An 18,474-nucleotide genomic window follows, 5' to 3' on the forward strand; every position below is an offset into this window, starting at 1 on the left:
AAATTGGAAAATTTGTTCATGCTGAGTCTCACATTTCCTAACTGAAGACCACAAACATCAGTGCAAAAAACATCTTATTGCTTCAGTGATATTGAAGTGATGTAGAATATTTTGCTCAGTATTAAGACAAGTGATGAACATTAGTTTCACCATTTTAACCTAAGAAAAAATGTCAGAATATGGAATTGCATGGATTCACAAAGAAAAAAGAACCCAAAGAAGCCATCAGCAGTAAAGATTATGGATACTATATTTTGCGAGGCAGACATATGTGTTCCGATTGAATTTCTGCAACCTAGAGAAACCATAAAATCTACTCTTTATATCCAAACACTAAAGAAGTTTCATTGTGCATTGCCGTGAGACACAAACTGGAAAGATGATCGTTCTGCAGCATGACAATGCTCGGTCCCACTCTGCCTGTTTGACCTTGGAAGACATTAACAGTATGGGATGGGAAGTTTCTCCCTTTCCCTTTTTAGAGGCCCAGCCTGGCACCATCCGATTAGCATTTTTTCAAAATCATAAACGACTAGATACCAGGCCAACACTATGACAGCACAGAGGCATTCCAGAAAGCTATATGTCAGTGTCTTTGGGAACCTGAAATTGATTTCTTCCATATGGATATTTTCAAACTACCAGAGCAACAGGAAAAATATGTCCAAAAAATGGAAATTTTGTAGAAAAAATAAATGGTGTATGCATTATGACAAGTTAAAAAATACTGATTAATTTTGGTATGACTCAGTTATTTAAATGACAAATTAATTTATCATATAAAATGTTGCACCTCAATATAGAAGAGTATTGTGTGGCTTCTTTTGTGAACTGATGAACTTTTTTACTGTACATAGTAAAGGGTTTTCAAGTCCAGAAAGATAAGAATAGTGGCACAGCAGCAGCACAAACAGCTCAGAAAAAGTTCACAATGCTGGGCCTTTCATAACTAAATTAATGTTCCAGGAGTGCAGTGAGACCAGGACATACTTTATAGCAGTATGTTTAGTTTACTCAAGCAATATTTAGGGAAACTATTATGTTGGAAGTGATACTACAGTTAACCTTGAAGCTGAACCACTGGAGAGTTTAGAAAGTCAAAACTTGCCTTTGCTTGACAAATAATACAGTGAGTAGCGTAACTGGAGGAAAATGGATTATCAATGCAGTGAGAAGGTATAATTGGGTAGAGAAAGCGGGAAAGCCAGAGCTAGTAAGAATCGTTCCATTTGTAAATATGATTTTAGGGATAAAATGTAATAATTTCTTTGACTAGTCACATATTCTTTCGGGGCTAAAATGGCACACACTATGGAAGTTTCCTTTCTGTGATAATTATTGTTGTGGGACTTTACTTGTAGGATTTAACTGGTTACTGCAGATTTCAACTATAGTTGTGATGACACCCATAAGGGAAATTGTCCTTATTTTATCTTAATGCATACTCTGTATACTCTTCTATGTTGCAAATACTTTCCCCTATAGAGATGATGAGATCATATGGCACATAGCTTTTTATTAAGAATCTGTATAAAGAGTGCCTATTTAATGATTTTGCCAAAGACGTCTGTAATTTCTCCAGATATGCTGGTAACTTGGATCTAATGCACAAAATAATAATAATAATTCTTTGCATTTATATAGCGCTTTTCTCACTACTCAAAGCACTCAGCAATTGCAGGTTAAGGGCCTTGCTCAAGGGCCCAACAGAGCAGAGTCCCTGTTGGCATTTACAGGATTCGAACTGGCAACCTTCCGATTGCAAGTGCAGATCCCTAACCTCAGAGCCACCACTCCGCACAAGATCTATCAACAGGAGAAATAACAGAGTAGTGGAACAGTGTGTTTTTTCCCATTTATAAGGGGAAGGATGACATTCAGGATTATGGAAACTACAGAGGGATAAAGATGATATCCATCCATCCATCCATTTTCCAACCCGCTGAATCCGAACACAGGATCACGGGGGTCTGCTGGAGCCAATCCCAGCCAACACAGGGCACAAGGCAGGAAACAATCCTGGGCAGGGTGCCAACCCACCGCAGGACACACACAAACACACCCACACACCAAGCACACACTAGGGCCAATTTAGAATCGCCAATCCACCTAACCTGCATATCTTTGGACTGTGGGAGGAAACCGGAGCGCCCGGAGGAAACCCACGCAGACACGGGGAGAACATGCAAACTCCACGCAGGGAGGACCCGGGAAGCGAACCCAGGTCCCCAGATCTCCCAACTGCGAGGCAGCAGCGCTACACACCGTGCCACCGTGCCGCCCAAGATGATATCACACAAAATAAAAATCTGAGAAAGAAGGCTTAGGGAAGAGACCATCATAGGGTAGGAGCAGTTTGGGTTTATGCCAGGGAAAGGAGAAACTGATGCAGTCTTTGCATTGAGACAGATGATAATGAAGCATCAAGAAAAACAGAAAATTTTACAAACTGTGTTTATTGATTTGGAGAAGGCTTATTATAATAGAGTGCCACATCAAGAAGTCTGGAAATGCAGGAAAGAGAAAAAGATTACCAGAGAAATATATGAGGATTGTCCAGAATATGTATGGGGGAATGCAGACTCGGGTTAAAAGCAGTGGTGGGATAATAGGCAAGTCCTTATGTCTTTGATCTGGTTATGCATGAGTCATAGAATAAAAGATTAATACCCTGGTGTACACTTTTTGCTGATGACATTGTGTTGTGTAGCACCAGAAAAGAGGAAGTAGAGAGGAAGCTGGAAGAATAGAGAAAGGCTTTGGAAGAAAGGGAGTTGAGGATAAATACGATGAAGACAGAATATATGAGTTTTAATGATGACCAGGATTTAGAAGTTATGCTGCAAGGAGAGCTTTTGAAAACAGTGGATAAATTTAAATATCTAGGATCATAGGTAGTTTCCTCTGGGTGCTCCAGTTTCCTCCCACAGTCCAAAGACATGCAGGTTAGGTGGATTGGCAATTCTAAATTGGCCCTAGTGTGCGCTTGGTTTGTGTGTGCTTGGTGTGTGTGTGTCCTGCGGTGGGTTGGCGCACTGCCTGGGATTGGTTCCTGCCCTGCACCCTGTGATGGCTGGGATTGGCTCCAGCAGACCCCCATGACCCTGTGTTCGGATTCAGCGGGTTAGAAAATGGATGGATGGATGGATGGATGGATGGATGGACGGATCATAGGTAGCCCAAGATGGAAAATTAGATGCAGAGTGCAGTGTAGGTGTAGCAAAGTGGACAAGGTATCAGGAGTATTGTGCAATCAAAGAATTAAGGCATAGGTTAAAGGAAAGGTTTTTAAAACAGTGGTCAGACCAGCAACAATGTGTGGAGCTGAGACATGGCCAATAAAAGGAGCACAGGAGATGAAGTTAAATGTCACAGAAATGAGAATGTTGAGATGGATGTGTGGAGTTACAAAGAAGGACAGAATAACAAATGAGACAATCAGAGAGGTACAACAAACTTGGGAGAGATACCTAAGAAACTATAGTAAAGTAGGCTTAAATGGTATGGATATGTGATGAGGTGAGACATTGAATATGTGGGCCAAAGAGTGATGGGAATGGAAGTAGAGGAGAAGAGAAAATGAAGGAGGCCAAGTGGAGGTGGACAAACAGAGTAAAAGAAGATCTGAAGGAAAAGGACTTGACTTTTGAGAAGGTGCAAGACCAAGCTGTTTGGAGAAGGTTGATCAAGCATATCAACTCCACATAGAAGTGGGAAGAGATAAAAAAGAATAAGATGAAGATATTTTGTTATCTCCCATATCCATACAAAGTATAGGATATGAAATTAACTAAACTATTCCCTTTTTTCTTGATTGATGCAGAAAGATGTGTTTTACAGCTATACTGTATATTGAATGTTATCTCAGCCTTTATAAGTTCAAGAACTTGTATATTTGTCAGTATTTGTTATTGCAAACTCAGTTGTCACACACACGCAATTAGAGGGCAGCCAAACCTGCAAGACAGGGGAGGAAGCCAGTGTACTAACCAATCTCTGTTTTTTCTCACAGGAAGGATGAACCACAAAAGAGTCCGGTACCATGAATTCACCTCCAGTGTTACATTCAGATGGCTGGACCACTTCCGTATTCCACAGTCATGTGGCGTCCCTTCCTGATAATATCACGATCCTCCCAGGATTCCCCGCTGTTCCCGACATCCTTTTCGCCATCCCCTCCTCCATAAATACCGCCATCTTTCCACCTGAAAGATGTCTTTTGTTTATGTCTATAGGTGTCTGTAAAAACAATAATTTGACCATTTTTCCTACACTACACGGGGACGGATCCCCAACACTTTAACGCTGTCTCAGTGTGCTTCTTGTACAAAGTCTATACTCCCTCAAGTCTGATGAATTAAGAATGTACATTGAAACCACTGCAACAGTAATCCTATGCTGTTAACCAAAAAAATTCCCCAACATACTTCCTTAAGTCAACAATGTGTTAGGTAAATTATAAAAAAGATGAAGGGCAGAGGGAAGTTTTGGAGGAAGCTTCTGAAATTGAGAAAGATTTATTATGGTAGGGAGAGGGCAAATGCGTATACATATATAAATGTGCATTGGTCATTAAGTGATTGTTTCAGAATAGAAACCTTTAGGGGTGCCTGATAGAGTAAATAGTTACTTGTTGGGAAGCTGGCAATACATACCTTACAATATTACTGAACAGGACACTTAGGGCCACTTATCTCGACAGAGAGAGCGATAGGGAATGGTAACCTGCATGAAAATTTGCAATATTTCCCTGCAAACAGGAGAACAAGTATCACAGATATGCTACGTGGCCCATTAATAATCGGAAGAGAAAATAGCCAGGGAGTACTCACAGGGGTGAAGTAAATGTACTCCTGGTCTATAGCAGGAAACCACATTGCCTCTGACCAAAAGACTATGACTGTGTGATTACTTCAGAATATGTAGAAGGACATTTGTACTGGAAGCCTACATCTTACAGATTGCTGAATGATCAGGGCTGCAGGGAAAGTGTAAGCGTCTAAAGTGAGCCCTAGCTTGGTGTCCCTGTAACCAAAGAAGTAATGCCAGATCATGGCTGGTAGTGGCCACATGAAGAGATATAAAAGCACCTTAAGCCTGAGGGCCTGAGTGGGGAGAGTTTTACTTCACTAGAGGGAGTAATGAACCAGAATTGTAAGAGAGTAAAAAATAATGAGACAAGTAATGAGACAGGAGATATGAAGGGTGTTATTAAATGTTTTGCTTGAGAGGTGGGCAAGTGGGAAAATGCCTCACCTGAGAGAAAGGACAAACATATATGTTAAAAGGCCCAGAGGAACTGTAGGGTTTAGATTTGTTCAGTTTTATTTACGCTTTGTGTCTTCTCACTCTCCCCTTGTGATTTTTTTCGATTAATTTTGGATAATGGTGGTTTCCTTGCTGTTTATTCTGAATGTGTTTAAACAGAAGGAAAGCATTCTACTGTTACTATACTCCCTCTCTTAAAATTGTATTTATATTTTTGTTTGTATGTTCCTATTAAAGTCAAGGTGTTAAGGTGTGAATAGGAGCTTTCATACTGAAAAGACTTACACTCAATTCATTAAGAAGAAAACACTTAAAGTTTACATAAAAGTCTCTTTCATTTTTTTCCTATTTGCCTCATTAAATATTTCCTCCTTGGCATTATAAAATAATTAATGTTTTCATCTGAAATTAGATTTGAGGATGTGATACACTGTGCAGGGATATGAGTCAGAATATCAGTTGCGTTTCCTATATCTTGGTACCTAAGAAGTGTTTTACAAAGCATGCATCTAAAATATCACTCCCCACAGTAAGGAGCGGGAAAGCCATGGGTTTGCTGTGAACAATGAAAGGTAATGAGTTTGCTTTTTTTGGCATGACATATATTTAAATTAACCCAGGGAGGCTAATAACTCAAACAAGAAAAGGCAGAATACTAGGGTTCAAACTGTGGCCGTAATCACTATGCCACCATGACTCCCCTATAAATGAATTATTTTAAACATTTAAACACATTTAACAGACAACAGTGTGGTTCAGTGACACAGGGTTACCATTGCATTGTCATAACTCGGTTTGACTCCATGTCCAGCCAAGCTGATTGTCAAGACTAAACCTTTCAGATGTAAGATTGTGGGTTTATGTACTATTGTAACAGTATTTCATCCTGGGTTGGTTCTAACTTACGTGCCTTTATTCTGCTACCTTCCCTGTAATCCTGTAATAGAAAAACAGGGTAATAAACTGTTTAGTCCAGACTGTCACAGTGTCTTGATTACCATATTGGAACTGTCATTCTTCTTCTATGAAAACATCTTCAGGTGCAATCATCTGATACCTGTTCCTGTCTCCCCTCTTCACTTCTAGCATCATGGCTTAACCTAGAAGGCCAAAGGAAAAGTGACAATATTAACCTCACCTTAAACACCCCTAATCACCTGCTGAATTAAAGGGTTCAGGCAATTTTCATGTGGTATGCATTACAGTGTTTTGTGACTGTAGGTGTATGCATGTGTGACTGAGCCCTGTGATAGAGTGAGGCCGGGTCAGGACTGTTTTCTCACCTTGTTTTCCCCCACAGGCCTGAAATGGATTAAATAATTCTTAGAATGTTATATTACGGGTTTATCAAATATGACATTTCTCCTTTACTGTTATTACTGTATTTGACTGATGCCTTTAATTACAACAGCGCAAGTGAGTAGAGAGCTGAGGAGACTTCGTGCCAGCAAAGCAGCGTGTCCAGATGGAGTATTGCCACGACAGCTGAAGGTCTGTGCATCGGAGCTGGGGGGTCCTCTACAGCGCATCTTCAACCTGAGCCTGGAACAGGGGAGAGACCCGAGGCTTTGGAAAAAATCTTGCATCACCCCAGTCCCAAAGGTATCACGTCCTAGTAAGCTGAATGACTTCCGGCCTGTTGCTCTGACATCACATGTGATGAAGAACATGGAGAGACTGCTGCTTCACCACCTGAGACAACAGGTTCAACACGCCCTCGGCCCTCTGCAGTTTGCATATCAGGAGAAGGTGGGAGAGGAGGATGCCATCAACTATATGCTACACTGATCCCTCTCCCACTTGGACAGAGGCAGTGGTGCTGTAAGAATTATGTTTCTAGACTTCTCTAATGCCTTCAACACAATCAACCTCTGCTCCTTAGGGACAAGCTGACAGAGATGGGAGTAGATTCATACCTAGTGGCATGGATCGTGGACTATCTTAAAGACAGACCTCAGTATGTACGTCTTGGGAACTGCACATCTGACATTGTAGTCAGCAACACAGGAGTGCCACAAGGGACTGTACTTTCTCCGGTCTTGTTCAGCCTAGATACATCGGACTTCCAATACAACTCAGAGTCCTGCCACGTGCAAAAGTTCGCTGATGACACTGCTATTGTGGGCTGCATCAGGAGTGGGCAGGAGGAGGAGTATAGGGACCTAATCAATGACTTTGTTAAATGGTGCGACTCAAACCACCTACACCTGAACACCAGCAAAACCAAGGAGCTGGTGGTGGATTTTAGGAGGCCCAGACCCCTCATGGACCTCGTGATCATCAGAGGTGACTGTGTGCAGATGGTGCAGACCTATAAATACCTGGGAGTGCAGATGGATGATAAATTAGACTGGACTGCCAATACTGATGCTCTGTGTAAGAAAGGACAGAGACGGTTATACTTCCTTAGAAGGCTGGCGTCCTTCAACATCTGCAATAGGATGCTGCAGATGTTCTATCAGACGGTTGTGGTGATCTATCTATCTATCTATCTATCTATCTATCTATCTATCTATCTATCTATCTATCTATCTATCTATCTATCTATCTATCTATCTATCTATCTATCTATCTATCTATCTATCTATCTATCTATCTATCTATCTATCTATCTATCTATCTATCTGTCTTTATCCAAGATGACTTACAACATTTGAGATTGAGCTACATTTCTTTTGTTTTTCCAATTGGAGTACAGGCATGTGAAGTGACATCCTTATGATCACATTGTGTCAGTACATGGAATTTGAAGCCACAACATCAGGGTCTGAAATGCAAAGCCTTAACCACTAGACCACACTGACAGTTCATCATTTATCTAATCTAGCCACCGAATTTTTGTTTAACCTTTTTCATTTGTTCATTTGCTGAATCACCTGCTCAACTGCTCTGACTGTTCTAGAGGCTCACATTCATTATCCAATCAAAGTAGGGAATCTGTTCATAGAAGACACAGCCAATTTCATTTTTGTGTCCATCCATCCATCCATCCATCCATCCATCCATCCATCCATCCATCCATCCATCCATCCATCCATCCATCCATCCATCCATCCATCCTCTTCCGCTTATCCGAGGTCGGGTCGCGGGGGCAGCAGCTTGAGCAGAGATGCCCAGACTTCCCTCTCCCCGGTCACTTCTTCTAGCTCTTCCGGGGGAATCCCGAGGCGTTCCCAGGCCAGCCGGGAGACATAGTCCCTTCAGTGTGTCCTGGGTCTTCCTCGGGGCCTACTCCCGGTTGGACGTGCCCAGAACACCTCACCAGGGAGGCGTCCAGGAGGCATCCTGATCAGATGCCTGAGCCACCTCATCTGACTCCTCTCGATGCAGAGGAGCAGCGGCTCTACTCTGAGCCCCACCCGGATGACTGAACTTCTCACCCTATCTTTAAGGGAGAGCCCAGACACCCTGCGGAGGAAACTCATTTCAGCCGCTTGTATTCGTGATCTTGTTCTTTCGGTCACTACCCATAGCTCATGACCATAGGTAAGGGTAGGAACATAGATCGACTGGTAAATTGAGAGCTTTGCCTTACGGCTCAGCTCCTTTTTCACCACGACAGACTGATGCAGAGCCCGCATCACTGCAGATGCCACACCAATCTGCCTGTCGATCTCACACTCCATTCTTCCCTCACACGTGAACAAGACCCCGAGATACTTGAACTCCTCCACTTGAGGCAGGATCTCGCTCCCAACCCTGACCGGGCACTCCACCCTTTTCCGGCTGAGGACCATGGTCTCGGATTTGGAGGTGCTTATTCCCATCCCAGCCGCTTCACACTCAACTGCAAACCGATCCAGAGAGAGCTGAAGATCACGGCCTGATGAAGCAAACAGGACAACATCATCTGCAAAAAGCAGTGACCCAATCCTGAGTCCACCAAACAAGACCCCCTCAACACCCTGGCTGCGCCTAGAAATTCTGTCCATAAAAGTTATGACAGAATCTGTGACAAAGGGCAGCCCTGGCAGAGTCCAACTCTCACCGGAAACGAGTTTGACTTACTGCCGGCAATGTGGACCAAGCTCTGACACCGGTTGTACAGGGACCGAACAGCCCTTATCAGGGGGTCCGGTACCCCATACTCTCGGAGCACCCCCCACAGGATTCCCTGAGGGACACGGTCGAACGCCTTTTCCAAGTACACAAAACACATGTAGACTGGTTGGGTGAACTCCCATGCACCCTCCAGGACTCTGCTAAGGGTGTAGAGCTGGTCCACTGTTCCACGACCAGGATTCCTCCTGAATCCGAAGTTTTACTATCCGACGGACCCTCCTCTCCAGAACCCCCGAATAGACTTTTCCAGGGAGGCTGAGGAGTGTGATCCCTCTGAAGTTGGAACACACCCTCCGGTCCCCCTTCTTAAAGAGGAGGACCACCACCCCGGTCTGCCAATCCAGAGGCACTGTCTCTGATGTCTGTGCAATGTTGCAGAGACGTGTCAACCAAGACAGCCCTACAACATCCAGAGCCTTGAGGAACTCCGGGCGTATCTCATCCACCCCCGGGGCCCTGCAACCAAGGATTTTTTTGACCACCTCGGTGACCTCAGTCCCAGAGATGGGGGAGCCCACCTCCGAGTCCCCAGGCTCTGTTTCCTCATTGGAAGGCATGTTAGTGGGATTGAGGAGGTCTTCGAAGTACTCTCCCCACCAACCCACAACGTCCCGAGTCGAGATCAGCAGCGTACCATCCCCACCATATACAGTGTTGACACTGCACTGCTTCCCCCTCCTGAGACGCCGGACGGTGGACCAGAATCTCCTCAAAGCCGTCCAAAAGTCGTTCTCCATGGCCTCCCCAAACTCCTCCCATGCCCAAGTTTTTGCCTCAGCAACCACCGAAGCCGCATTCCACTTGGCCTGCCGGTACCTATTAGCTGCCTCCAGAGACCGGTAGGACTCCTTCTTCAGCTTGACAGCATCCCTCACCACCGGTGTCCACCAGCGGGTTCGGGGATTGCCGCCACGACAGGCACCGACCACCTTACGGCCACAGCTCTGGTCAGCTGCCTCAACAATAGAGGCATGGAACATGGCCCATTCAGACTCAATGTCCCCCACCTCCCTCAGGACGTGATCGAAGTTCTGCCAGAGGTGGAAGTTGAAGCTACTTCTGACAGGTGGCTCTGCCAGACGTTCCCAGCAGACCCTCACAACATGTTTGGGCCTACCAGGCCTGACCGGCAACCTCCCCCACCATCGAAGCCAACTCACCAGCAGGTGGTGATCAGTTGACAGCTCCGCCCCTCTCTTCACCCGAGTGTCCAAGACATGTGGCCGCAAGTCCGACGACACGACCACAAAGTCGATCATCGAACTGAGGCCTAGGGTGTCCTGGTGCCAAGTGCACATATGAACACCCCTATGCTTGAACATGGTGTTTGTTATGGACAATCCGTGACGAGCACGGAAGTCCAATAACAAAACACCACTCGGGTTCAGATCGGGGGGGCCATTCCTCCCAATCACGCCCTTCCAGGTCTCACTGTCATTGCCCACGTGAGCACTGAAGTCTCCCAGCAGTACGAGGGAGTCCCCAGAAGGTATGCCCTCTAGCACCCCCTCCAGGGACTCCAAAAAAGGGTGGGTACTCCAAACTGCTGTTCGGTGCATACGCACAAACAACAATTAGGACCCGTCCCCCCACCCGAAGGCGGAGGGAGGCTACCCTCTCATCCACCGGGGTAAACCCCAATGTACAGGCTCCAAGTCGGGGGGCAATAAGTATGCCCATACCCGCTTGGTGTCTCTCACCGGGGGCAACTCCAGAGTGGTAGAGAGTCTAGCCCCTCTCAAGGAGATTGGTTCCAGAGTCCAAGCTGTGCGTCGAGGTGAGCCCAACTATATTTAGCTGGAACCTCTCAACCTCGCGCACAAGCTCAGGCTCCTTCTCCTTCAGAGAGGAGACATTCCAAGTCCCAAGATCCAGCTTCTGTAGCCGAGGATTGGACCGCCAAGGTCCCTGCCTTTGGCCACCACCCAACTTCCACTGCACCCAACCTCCTTGGCCCCTCCCATGGGGGGGAGCCCATGGGAAGGGGGATCCACGTTGCCTCTTCAGGCTGTGCCCGGCCAAGCCCCATGGGTGCAAGCCCGGCCACTAGGCGCTCGCCATCAAGCCCCACCTCCAGGCCTGGCTCCAGAGGGGGGCCCCGGTGACCCGCGTCTGGGCAAGGGAAAACACCGTCCAAATTTTTTATTCATCATAGAAGGTCTGTTGAACCACACTTTGTCTCATCCCTCACCTAGGGCCAGTTTGCCTTGGGTGGCCCTACCAGGGGCATAAAGCCCCGGACAACAGAGCTCCTAGGATCATTGGAACATGCAAACCTCTCCACCACGATAAGGTGGCGGTTCGAGGAGGGGCATTTTTGTGTTATTTGTTTAAACAGTATTTATCCAGTGTAGTGACATAAAATAACACTGGAGTACAGATAATTCCAAAAGGATACAGAAAGGCTGTTTTGTAGAGCATTATTTAGATACAGTAAATGAGATGAAAACAGAGAAAGACAGCTAAAGTCTTAGTGGATAAGTGTACTTATTTCTGCATCTTAAAAAGGTCAAAACATGCAGTGATCTCCCAAACATTAGTATCTCTAGATGATGACTTCCTAAGAAGCCACCACATATTGGATAATCATGAAGGTTTCCTGTTCATTAAGTAGCACTTATCGAGAATGCTAATTTCTCAGATGACTCTCTAGTCAATGATCTGGCTTCAAATTACCTTACATAATTATTTTTGATTTACATACATACACACAGATACTGTAGACAGATAGCCAGAATTACTAGGTCGTAGTGAACAATTTATTCTGGACATTAGATAGATAGATAGATAGATAGATAGATAGATAGATAGATAGATAGATAGATAGATAGATAGATAGATAGATAGATAGATAGATAGATAGATAGATAGATAGATAGATAGATAGGGGGAACCACCGAGCCCCAAACCCTGGATACACAAATACACTCATGAGTTCAAAACAAAGGGTTTTATTATGCCAATACCTTACAAAGGCTTCGTGAATGGTTGCACAAAAACAATTTTGATGAAATGATTCTTCAATCCTTCTCTTCTTTCTCCATCTACCTCCCACCAGCGAGTGTTGCCTTCCTTCCTCCCAACTCTAACTCAGCTGGAGGAGGCTGAACAGCTTCCTTTTATGTTGGACTTGGGAGTACTTCCAGTGCCAGGGCATAACCTGATGGAAGCACTTCCAGGTCAAGTGTAAGTCCCAAAAATGGTGGATTCCCTGCCGCATCCCCTGGCAGCACCCATGGGATCCAGCAGGACTGGCTCATGGCACTACAACTCCCGTCATGCCCTGCAAGTGTCCACACAGTTATTGAGGTCCTGGAATGCTGCCATCTAGTGGATGAGGGATAATAATATTCAAAAATAGGAGTCTTCCCCCAATGCTCCTTTCTCTTGTCCTCCCATCCAGGTAAGTGTCCAATACCCATCCCGTGCAAGATAGCAGATAATCCTACCTCACACTTACAACAGATAATAATAATAATAACTACTCACTACTCAAAGTGCTTCAGCCATTTTTACACTAGTTCGCTCACCACACAGTAGCTGTTAGGTGATTAAGTGGTGAGAGAGATAGCCAGCTAGAGGCAAGGGATGTTTAGGGGGCCAGAATTACTAGGCCGTAGTGAACAATTTAGTCTGGACATTGGATAGATAGATAGATAGATAGATAGATAGATAGATAGATAGATAGATAGATAGATAGATAGATAGATAGATAGATAGATAGATAGATAGATAGATAGATAGATAGATAGATAGATAGATAGATAGATAGATAGATAGATACTAACTAACAGAAATGAAAGAGATGGAGAGAGAAAGAGAAAGAATAGCAACTTGTCTTATCAGATCATCTTATACTTTCAAGAAATGTGGTCATATTGGGTGGATGAATCTTTTTAAAGAAACACATGGGCAAAGTTATAAACAAGCAGCACTCCCTGAAAATGTGGAACCTGCCTTTAGACAAAATATAAAAGCGGAAAGCTTTATATCTTTATATGTATGATATGACTGGCTCCTTATTTTGCTGAAGTAAACAGACACCCTTACTACAATGCCACTTTGTCCAACTGATCAGGAGCCTACTCCATTAATTCTAATTGTTTCTTGACTCACTTAATGCTATATAGAATCAATCAAAGAGAACTATATTAATTTAGATTCTCATATCAATCTGTTGCACGTGTGTTCTGGGCAAAGGAGGGAAATGAAATCCTAAGGAGAATATGTTAAAAACATGAAAGGATGGAAGACCTCAGCCTGCAAGAATCAATAAAGCACTAAGAAATATCTGCTAGCATAGAATGGAATAACCTGGTGTGACCGGCAGAGATGGAGTCCTCTATTCAGAAGTGCAAATTGAAAGTTTGCTATAGCAACAGAATAAAATAGATTTAATGCAAAGAACAGACGAGGGAAAGCGCTGTATGACTTCGAAACTGACAGTGAAACATTCTGGGGGCTCAGTATGATTGTGCTAAAATTATTTTGCGGAATCAATAAGAGCTTTAAGATGGATGTTCTGGCCAAGTATAAAATAAAGATTATCTTTTGAAAGGATTAGAGACGTGATACTGAACTGCCGTAACAGAACACAATTGCCTTGCTTATAAAAAGCAGATTTCTATATTTCATGTTTTTATCTGATTTTTGTTATTTATATTGTCTTGAAGTTGGGGATATAAGTCTTCCTTAATTCTGTAAAAAATAAATGTAGAAAGGCAACCAATTTATAAATAGCCATGACAGAGTTAGATAACAGTGTTGGCTGTTGCTTATTACTGCCACACAGAAACAGTACATCTGTCCTTCGAATTTTTGAACCTTCTTAGTCCCTTAACAGGGAGCTGAAGCCTATTGTCACTGAATTAGGTGCAAGTGAGTCTGGATCCAAACCCTGAGGGCAGCCTCACTCATACCAGGCCAATTGAAACTTATTAATACACATATATTTGGAATTAGGATGGAGTCAGAGTCTTCAGAGGAAATTCAAATCAAGACAAAGAAAGAAAGAAAAAAAAGACAGGCCGACTCCACAGTCATAAGGGAATAATGTTATCTACTAGAATATCCTTGTCTGAAGTTATCAAAACTTTTACAAAGCTATAAGGGGCACTTTAACAAGACAATTGTGTATCTAGTGAAAATAACACATGATGTACAAGTAGTGACTAAAAGGTCTGTATGTCCATTCATTTTAGAACACACTCACTCCAATTTTAGAGTTGCAGCAATCTCCAAAAAGTGAGAACTATAATAAGAAGCCACACAACATGATGTTGAACCAGTCCATTGTGTGCCAGTAGAATTGCTGGTTTGTCCAATGGCATAAAATCTACAAGATGTAAAGTTATATCTCACCAGCTTTCATACAGTGCAAAAATGAAATCTAAGCAAGTGAAAAGTATTTTACAGTAATCCCTCCTCGATCGCGGGGGTTGCGTTCCAGAGCCACCCGTGAAGGGTGAAAATCCGCGAAGTAGAAACTATATGTTTATATGGTTATTTTTATATTGTCATGCTTGGGTCACAGATTTGCACAGAAACACAGGAGGTTGTAGAGAGACATGAACTTTATTCAAACACTGCAAACAAACATTTGTCTCTTTTTCAAAAGTTTAAACTGTGCTTCATGACAAGACAGAGATGACAGTTCCGTCTCACAATTAAAAGAATGCAAACATATCTTCCTCTTCAAAGGAGTGCGCGTCAGGAGCAGAGAATGTCAGATAGAGAGAGAAAAGCAAACAAATCAATAGGGCTGTTTGGCTTTTAAGTATGCGAAGCACCGCTGCACAAAGCAGTTGCAAGGAAGGCAGCAGCTCACACCCCCTCCGTCAAGAGCAGAGAATGTCAGAGAGAGAGAGAGAGATAAAAACAAACAATCAAAAATCAATACGTGCCCTTCGAGCTTTTAAGTATGCGAAGCACCGTGCAGCATGTCGCTTCACGAAGCAGCTGCACAGAAGGGAGCAACGTGAAGGTAATCTTTCAGCATTTTTAGATGAGCGTCCTTATCGTCTAGGTGTGCGAACAGCCCCCCTGCTCACACCCCCTCCGTCAGGAGCAGAGAATGTCAGAGCAAGAGAGAGAGAGAGAAAAGTAAAAATCAAAAATCAATATGTGCTGTTTGATCTTTTAAGTATGCGAAGCACCGTGCAGGAAGCATATCACTTGATAAAGCAGCCACATGTAAGCCCAGCAAGGAAGAGAGCAATGTGAAGGTAATCTTTCAGCGTTTTTTGAGGAGCGGCCGTATCCTCTAGGGGTGCGAAGAGCCCCCGTGCTCACAATATATTTGAGGAGTTTTATTTAATACGTAATAGGTGCTCTGCTTGGGTAGCTTCTCAGCCATCTGCCAATAGCGTCCCTTGTATGAAATCAACTGAGCAAACCAACTGAGGAAGCATGTACCAGAAATTAAAAGACCCATTGTCCGCAGAAATCCGCAAACCAGCAAAAAATCCACGATATATATTTAAATATGCTTACATATAAAATCTGCGATAGAGTGAAGCCGCGAAAGTCGAAGCGTGATATAGCGAGGGATTACTGTATATCATGACATTAAATCTTGTTTTCCTTATTGTAAGAATTATTCTCTGTTCATGTTCACTACACATATAAGGTCTTTGTCATTCTGGTAGATTCTTGTCTTGCAATAAGTGTGTAATATAAGCTTTACCCCATGCCCTGAGGAACTGGATGCACCAAGAATGATGCTTCTTGCTGTACTGTCTAACTGTCTAAACTCTTTCTGTTTGAACCAAACAAATGGGCCTCTGCACCTTTAGGGACGTGTACCACAATTTCATGCATCTGGGTATAGTGAACACAGTGAAGGGTGAGTCATCCCCTCATATACAGTACTTTGCCAACTTTCTATTAACCACATTATCATGAGGAGATTATTTAACACTAATTTCCTGCTGTTTTGAGTTCCTGATGGATTATATTAGATGAAACTATCTGCTCTCACCTAGACTGACATTTTCAAATAAGATGATTACAGGGCAAATACAAACCAGCAAAGGAATCTACATAATAAATAAAACCAGCTGCCTCCTTCAGCTGGCCATTACGGATTTGTTATCTCTCTTCATCAGGTGGAGCAATTCCCTGACATTCCAGCCTTACCTTCCCTTACCACCAAAGCACCTCCCTTCCATTTCTCTCTCTCTCTCTCTCTATAGGATGGTCTGTATTCCTCAGAGATTGAAACCCTTTCTCTAATTCCGTGTTCCTTGTCCATGTAAACTTAATCTTGAAACTATTTCAATACTTCCTCAAGACCAGTGGATAGTCTCCCCTGGTGTCTGAAATTAACCAAAACTTCCATGTGCTGCCTACGTCTGACTTCAGCTTACTGGACAATGCTGACAATGAAGCGTCTCATGATGGAGGGGTTTCTCAAAGATTGTGTATACATCATACGCTCAAGTGTTTTTTGACAGTTGTTTAGGTTTTTGGATGCTGAATTTGCCATGGTGGAAACCTCTCCCATATTTTTCTTCCTGTTTTTAGGGCCAAACCTGAAAGACAGCTTCTATACACTTTGCTTTTTTTGCTGGGCATCATTCTATTAACTGTTCTCCATGAGATAAATTGCTTGCATCCTATTGGCCTGGTTGAGTTGTAATTCCCTCCCACCAACCCTCATTGCTGTCCATTCTTGATTGAATGATCAGACATTCTAAATTTGAGATTGACTCCCTATTTTCAAGGATCCTAATGAAATATTTCTGCTTTTCCCAGGGTGTTATGAATCTTTCCACATTCTGGAGTGATTACAGGCAATTCTTTTGCAGTGACAGGATCAACCACTTGTGTCCAGAAAAGAGCAATTAGCTCAATGAATGGAATAGATTCAAAGGAGGTTGGGAGCATGCACTGATACAGCCCATTGCCACAGGCTAGCACACGATGAGCCACCTCAGGATCCCAAATCAGGACCCTAGTGCACTCATTTGAATGGAATAGTGTGAGGTTTTTTTTACAGTGGCTGGAGTGCCATTCCTGCCACCAACCCGTAAGTTTTCCCTGCAAATTGGAGGACAACATCATACTCAGGACAGAGCAATTTCAGGTTAAGGGTCTTGCGCAAGGGCCCAACGGAGTGGAATCACTTCTCGCATTTACAGGATTCGAACTGGCAACCTTCTGATTGCCAGCACAGATCCCTGGACTCAGAGACACCACTTCACACATTTTGAAGGGTAATAAAAATATAATAATAGAAAAAGACTCAAATAATAATTTTATGTTTAGCTTGTATCATATAATCTTTTAGCATACAATACACAGTCATGCTCTACCAGGAAAATCAACAGAATGAGTAAAGTTGCAATGGGAGGCTGTCTCTGGTTCTATCTATGTTAGTTGAGGCATTGTTTGTGCTCTGGCCATTACCTTCTTCAAATGCTGTCAGAGTGTGCAGAAGATTGGTGGGTGGAAGGTTACAAAGGGCCACAATTCAAAAGTCCCTGGGTACAGCAAGTTGTTAGTGGTGCTCCACAATGTCTGAGCTCCAGTGCCTGTGGAGTTTTCAATTGTTATAATGCTTTTTACAACTTTATGTAGAGAAAAGCCAAGCAAAATGACACCTTTTATTGGCTAACTAAAAAGATTACAATATGCAGGCTTTCTTTTTAGTTAGCCAATAAAAGGTGTCATTTTGCTTGGCTTTTCTCTACATTCATAATGGCTAACACGGTACAACACCCTAGTACTACAACTTTATGGTAACACTGATTTGATAAAAGAAACTAATCAGTTTTTAACTAGGAGCTGCCTCTCCTATTCTAAGAATCTCTGCTAAAAACTTTCATTGTGATTCTCTTGGTATAGCCTAAGACTAATATATCAAAATGGTGAAAGCAAAAATCAAGAATTCATAATTATATAACATATGTCAGACATGGAACAAGAAAATAAAGAGTTGGGGAAACATCGGTGGCCAACCTCAGATAATTCAGGAAATAATAAATAAGTAATTAAAATGTCTACAATGCCATACAAACTCTATATACATGTATTTGCCATTATGTTTTTGTGGTCCTTGATGGACCACTTTTCTCTCATCCTATGCCACTCTATTGTCATCTCTGCCTGTTAACACCCCCTTTCCAGTCAGGTAGACTCTCT

The sequence above is a fragment of the Erpetoichthys calabaricus genome, chromosome 1 (genome assembly GCF_900747795.2).
Source record: "Erpetoichthys calabaricus chromosome 1, fErpCal1.3, whole genome shotgun sequence".
NCBI lineage: Eukaryota > Metazoa > Chordata > Cladistia > Polypteriformes > Polypteridae > Erpetoichthys > Erpetoichthys calabaricus.